Source organism: Centropristis striata, chromosome 13 (assembly GCF_030273125.1).
Source record: "Centropristis striata isolate RG_2023a ecotype Rhode Island chromosome 13, C.striata_1.0, whole genome shotgun sequence".
Taxonomy (NCBI): domain Eukaryota; kingdom Metazoa; phylum Chordata; class Actinopteri; order Perciformes; family Serranidae; genus Centropristis; species Centropristis striata.
Genome location: NC_081529.1, coordinates 37846798 through 37853945, shown reverse-complemented (window position 1 = coordinate 37853945; position 7148 = coordinate 37846798). Strand labels below are relative to the sequence as shown.

At 37.2% G+C, this 7148-nt stretch overlaps 1 protein-coding gene across 1 annotated transcript in view; it reads left to right on the top strand.

The window, feature by feature from the left end:
* The first annotated feature begins 1487 nt into the window (after positions 1 to 1487).
* The window catches only part of pdxdc1 (pyridoxal-dependent decarboxylase domain containing 1), a 48351-nt gene continuing 42690 nt past the window's right edge, over positions 1488 to 7148 (top strand). The window contains exon 1 of the mRNA XM_059347968.1: positions 1488 to 1655. The gene's annotated coding sequence lies outside the window, so the exon portion shown is untranslated. The remainder of the gene's footprint in view (positions 1656 to 7148) is intronic.

Here is a 7148-nt window from a genome sequence, read left to right as displayed (position 1 = left end):
CCCGACAGAGTTTTTATGTTCTATATCGTTGCAATAATTCATCATTCAGTATTCCAGGTTTTCCTCAATTAGTTTGTTTTTGATCATCATACATCCTATTTTTATGTTTTCCTTTATTCATTTTTGAATAAAATCCCTTTTTCTGTCACTACTCTTCTAATACACAACATGGTTGAAAAATGAGCCATATCCATTTTTTTAGCTAAGTAGCTTGTTAAGCTAGCTACTTAGCTAACTTCTTGGCTAAGTAGTTAGCTTAGCAAGCTACTTAGCCAAGTAGTAACAAGTAGTTAGCTATGTAATAATACAAAGACTTTTTTTCTTCATAAATTATGAGAAGCAAAATGAAAATAATGATCTGTTGTTATCAAAAACAAGGTATTTAAAGAATATTTAGAATATTCAATCATAAAATAAGTTGATATCAACAGCTAGAGCACAGAAACACACAGCAAGCAATAAATAACATGGGAAATGAATGCGGGTCATTTTTGACCCATGTTGTGCATCAAAGGGTTAAATTTAACCCCTTAACGCCTGCTGTCGCAAATATGCGACAAACCGTTTGACTCAGTCAACCAGCCGAGACAGCGCCTCATTCCCCCAATGCCGTTGCAGGTTTATATAAATAAACGAGGGTGAATAAATAAAACATTGTTTTTTAGCGGAGCACCTTCTCTACAGGCTGCTCCAGCTCCACTGTCATAGGGACAGATATAAAAAATCTTTCCTTCCACATGCCATCACACTGTACAATAACAAATAATAACCTGGTTCATTACATACTGTCTATGCACTTTATGTGTTTTTATGCACACTGTTCATTACACCTTATTTGTTTCATAGCACCAACATTTTTATACTGTATATTCATATTTATTCTGCACTGGAATTCTATTCTACTCCTTAATACATACTCCTTCTTTAGACACTTTATATTTTATTGTATTTTTATTGTATTTTCATATTTTATTGCTTGAAGTATGCCTAGGTTGTTCTTTTTACTTAATTGTGTTGTTATTGTCTCTGTGTGTAATGCTGCTGCTACACTGTTATTTCCTAGCTTGGGATAAATAAAGTCTATCTATCTATCTATCTATCTATCTATCTATCTATCTATCTATCTATCTATCTATCTATCTATCTATATTACTGTGTTATTGTTATCCTATTATTGACCATTATGCCTGTTGTCGTAAATTTGCAACATACCAAAATTTCTATTTATTTTTTGTGCAAAAGTGAAATTAATAATCTCAACATTATTTACCATCTACTTAAAGGCAAAAACACACATAAAACATTTTTTTTATATACAGCTATATAAATTCAGGCGTTAAGGGGTTAAAAATATAAACATTTTTAAATATATCCGCCATCCTCACAACGTGACTGACCAGGCAGAGCGTGACGTAAGGTGACGTAAGGTGACGTAAGGTGACGTGTCCTCTGCCAGCGTGGAGGGACGTACGTCGCTCTCCAATCCAGGAAGTAAACTGTCCGGTTGCGTCTCCGGGACACAGAAGGAGTCCGACAGTAAACACGGGAAGCATTTAATATTTCACAGCTTTCATAGATTCAGCTGAAGGGAACCAGGAGGCCTTTCACCTCCTCAGACTGTCCGAGGCTCCTCCCGCCACACCGGAGAGCTGACGGTAAGCAGGGCTCGGTGGGAGCTAGCTGGTGTTCCGGTCCAGCCGGGGACCGGATTATCTGGTGACCGGAAGAGCCGCAGATAGAAACAATTAGACAATAAGAGGCTGAGTTCTCTATCTAGGTGGTTTATTAGGAAGTAAATGTTATCTGTGGAGCATTTATAAAAGTCTACATAAAAAGATTATTTTAAACCACAAGTTAACTTGGCGGAGGGTCACTAGATAACTCGGTGACCAGTTAAAGCGTAACACCAGCCTGTGACAGGCAGTAAACACTCTGATACCTGCTGTTATTATCATTATCATTATTATTATTATTATTACATTATTGTAACTGCTGCTGGAGGAGGAAGATACTTTATTAATTTTTTATCATTATTATTATTATTGACAGTAAAACATTGCAGCTTTATTACTAATATCTCCACTGAATAGAATAAAAAGCCTTTATTGTCACTGTACATATGTACAATGAGATTTAAAAGCTGACTCCTAAAAGCAGTGCGACAATAAATAACATATCTATAAAATATAAAAATATACAATATTAACATAGGCTCAACTCAACTTTATTTGTAAAGCACTTTAAAAACAACCACAGCCGCATCAAAGTGCTGTACAAAAACAATAAAATAAATAAAACAGGAAATAAACACTCAAATAAATAGTTTCTTTGCTTTTTAAAAATAAATAAATTAAAAAACAATAAATAAAAACACTAAAACAAGAGCAGAGTCTCATGCTGGTTGAAAGCCAAGGAATAAAAACAGGTTTTAAGATGAGTTTTTATAAATGCAAGTAAATGTAAAGAACATATATATGATATAATATAAACACAGGAAAGAAAGGGAGGTGAGGTGCACAGTCTTTCATTTCCCAAAGCAGATATGATGCTATACAGTGTAAATATAAAGTAAATATATTGCATGTCGAAGGACAAATATTGCACATTGCCAGGTATTGTTTATTTAAAAAGAAATATGAGAGAGACAACTGTTGACATGGTGCTTCTGTCATCCTCCAAAACAAACAATAAGCAGAGGAGGAGGAAGTATTCAGCTCCTTTACTGCAGTAAAAGTACTAATACACACTGTGACATGACTCCACTACAGTAAAAGTACTGCATTCAAAACTTACTGAAGTAAAAGTACAAAAGTATCAGCATCAAAATGTACTTAAAGTATCAAAAGTAAAAGTACTTGTTATGCAGAATGGACCCACTATGATTGTTTTATATATTCAAAATATATTATTTGATTTTTGTTATTTTTGTGTTTTTTTATTTTGGTAATTTTGTGGGTTTTTTTTTAAATGTTGTCGCTTTTTTGGTAATTGTAAATCTTTTTTGTAATTTTGTGTCTTTTTTTGAAAATTTTGTCATTTTTTTGTGTATTTATTGTAATTTTGTGTATTTTTTGGTCATTTTAATTTTTTGTAATTTTTGTAATTTAAAAAAAAAATGTTGCGTCTTTTTACATATTTTTTGGAACTTCTATGGCTTTTTTAAAGGTAATTCTGTTTATTTTTTGGGTTATTTTACCTCGTCTTTGTTAAATTTTGGTTTTACTGAAGTAAAAGTATAAAAGTATCAGCATCAAAATGTACTTAAAGTATCAAAAGTAAAAGTACTCGTTATGCAGAATGGACCCACTCAGATTGTTTTAGATTTTCTAAATATATGTTATTATATTATTATTATTGATGCATTTATATAAACATGAGTTATCGCTTTAAATGTCTCATGTTTTTATGTTAAATCTGGACCTGTAAAGTAACTGAAGCTGTCAGATTAATGTAGTGAAGTAGAAGTATAAAGTTACATTAAATGGAAATACTCAAGTAAAGTACAAGAACCTCATAATTGTACTTAAGTACAGTACTTGAGTAAATGTACTTGTAAATATGTATCTGATATAGAATGTAAATAAGAAATTCTTCATGTGGTTAATGTAATAAGATATATCTCTTAACGTATCTATAATTTAACAACAACCAGAATGATAATAATCCTAAAAAAAATCATTTTAATGAATGTATTAAAAAGAGGTTTACTCTCATGTGTTTAACAAACGGATCAAAACAAGAATGCTGATATTTAGATTCACTTTAAACGATAACAGCCAGTAATTTAAATATTAGGATATTAATATTAATTTAGTTTTGCATACAGAAAAGATACAGAATTATCTTCAAAGTGTCATCATCACTTTAATCAAAGTGTTTAGCATCTCTTTTTTAAATTATTATACTTCACGTATACTCTACTTTTTATTATAATAAATCTAGAGATCTGCCTCCAGGTCAAACTCACCACTGTTCACAGTCAAAATACATATCAGCAGAGATCTGGAATAAAGGTTTATTAATGACATGTTACTGTAATAAAACCAAGTATTTGAAGTTTAATTTATCAAGCAGTCAGACTTTATCTAGTCTCTGTTAGAGGCTCTGTCACTGATGTTGTGATGGCTGTATATTTGTATTTCATTGTTTATGTTAACTGTGTTTAAATGTTGTAACTTGTCTCTTGTTATGCTGCTTTCTTGGCCTTCTAGAGCTCTCTGGGAAAAGAGATCTTTTAATCTCAACAAGACTTTTTACCTGGTTAACCCATTTAGGCCTAAAACTTCCTGTAAAACCTCTGGGCGATTTTAAAATCAGCCCCTAAAATCTGAAGTTTTTCTGGAAATCCAACAGAAGTGTCAACTCTTCTACTAAATAATAGATTTTTCAGCCTCTGTAGCAGATAGAAATGAAATTCAAAAAGTATTTGAGAGCTTATACAAATACTACAAAACGACGTATCCGCTGTCCAGGCTTCAATGGGTTAAATAAAGGATAAATATTTATTAGTATATAACGTTTCATACATGTCCTGTTTCATCCTTACAGTGTGTAGAGGAGATCAGCACCTCTGCTTTAATAAACTGTGTGTGTGTGTGTGTGTGAGTGTGTGTGAGTGTGTGAGTGTGTGAGTGTGAGACTGTGAGAGTGTGAGTGTGAGTGTGTGAGCGTGTGCGTGAGCGAGTGCGAGTGCGTGAGGGTGAGTGTGTGTGTGTTTGTGTGTCTGTGCGAGTGCGAGTGCGTGAGGGTGAGTGTGTGTGTGTTTGTGTGAGTGTGCGTGTGCGAGTGCGTGAGCGTGAGCGTGTGTATGAGGGGCATTTTATGCCAGCACACTATACTAAAACGCCAATACGCGTGTCTGTAAGCACGCCTATTAATCAGACTTTATGCTGGCACAGGCGACGTGTTTTAGGCGTTTAAGTATAGTGTGCTGGCATAAAATACCACCGATAGTGTGTGTGCGTGTGCGTGTGTGTGAGTGAGTGTGAGTGAGTGTGAGTGAGTGTGCGTGTGTGAGTGTGAGTGTGTGTGTGTTTGTGTGTCTGTGTGAGTGTGAGTGTGTGTGTGTGTGTGTCTGTGTGTATGAGGGGTATTTTATGCCAGCACACTATACTAAAACGCGTGTACAGCGCCTATGCGATGACATCAAACGTCTAACGTGCGCGTGTAAATTCCATTCACTTTCAATGGACAGACAGGCGTCACGTAGGCGTCACGCAGGCGCTGTACACGCGTTGTTGCACATACGCCTACGTGACGGCTGCGTGACGGGTGAACTACGCCACAAATACGTGACATGAAGACCCGCGTGACTGTTAAGTACAATTCTACATAGGCGTACAGACACGCGTATTGCGAGTACACCAGATAACATGGGTGACGGGTGAAAAGTGCCACGAGCGAACGTAGTGGACGCCTGTGTGTGTGTGTAACGCGTGTAAGCCTATAACAATTTAAGTACACGCCTCGGCTGATGCTTAATGAACTGTATGTCCAAGCGCATAAAATTACTCAAGAAGCATCCTTATTCATTGGACAGGTCCGCATGGCTACTTAATATTCAATTTGTACATTACAGCTGATGCGTAATGAACTGTATGTCCAAGAGCGAACTGGGAACTGGCTGTGAGCGTCGCACTTTACTATTACTATTTTTAAGTAGCTGAAATTATTTTAATTATCCCTTTCACCCTTGCTATCATTAAATATCATCAAGAAAATAAAAACGGGCCTGAAAATGATAGAAATATCCTGACAGCTCTGTTGGGGCTTGGAGTTCATCTATAAGTTCTGCTTTCTTATAAACAACCCCGTATGAAGCTGAGACTCTGTGTAACAGCTGAACTGTTATAGGCGTACACGCGTTACACACACACACACACACACACACACAGACACACACACACACACAGACACAGACACACACACACACACACACACACACACAGACACAGACACACACACACACACACACACACACACACACACACAGACACAGACACACACACACACACACACACACAGACACACACAGACACACACACACACACACACACACACACACACACACACACACACACACACACACACCCAGGCGTCCGCTACGTTCGCTCGTGGCACTTTTCACCCGTCACCCATGTCATCTGGTGTACTCGCAATACGCGTGTCTGTAAGCACGCCTATTAATCAGACTTTATGCTGGCACAGGCGACGCGTTTTAGGCGTTTAAGTATAGTGTGCTGGCATAAAATACCCCTCATAGTGTGTGTGCGTGTGCGTGTGTGTCTGTGTGTGTGAGTGTGCGTGTGAGTGAGTGAGTGTGAGTGTGTGTGTGTGTGTGTGTGTGTGTGTGAGTGTGAGTGTGTGTGTGTGGTGTGAGTGTGTGAGTGTGTGAGTGAGTGTGAGTGAGTGTGAGTGAGTGTGTGTGTGTGTGTGTGTGTGTGTGTGTGTGAGTGTGTGTGTGTGTGTGTGTGTGTGTGTGTGTGTGTGTGTCTATTTGTCTTTGTGTGTGTGTGTGTGTGTGTGAGTGTGTGTGTGTGTGTGAGTGTGTGTGAGTGTGTGTGTGTGTGAGTGTGTGTGTGTGTGTGTGTGTGTGTGTGTGTGTGTGTGTGTGTGTGTGTGTGTGTGTGTGTGAGTGTGTGTGTGTGAGTGTGTGTGTGTGTGTGTGTGAGTGTGTGTGTGAGTGTGAGTGTGTGTGTGTGTGTGTGTGCAGCAGCTGTCTAAAGTAAACACCTGTAGGTGAACTCAGGTGCCCTCCCAGTAAAGCTCTGCTGTTTCTCCTCCTGAGGCCTGAAGTGTTGATCACATGTTGTTTGGACTGGAACAGAGTCGAGGATCTAATCGTGATGAAATGTTTACATGTTACCAACCAAAAGTTGAATAAAGTGAATTGGTTAAAACTGTGACTGAGGTAAACCAGAGGAGAACCAGATTCAGCCTGTGATTTCAAACATAAAGTTCCTTATCTTGCTTATTGTTAACTCTTCTGTCCTACAGAGTCTAACTGCAGTAGCTACATTTTTGGTCTAAATTCAGTTTTAACTCAAAATGAACTCCTTGATGTCTGTTTTATCTTGTGACAAAGTTTTAGATTTCAGTTTTACTTAATTTCAGAGAAATAATGATACAAAAACCACAAAATCCAACTC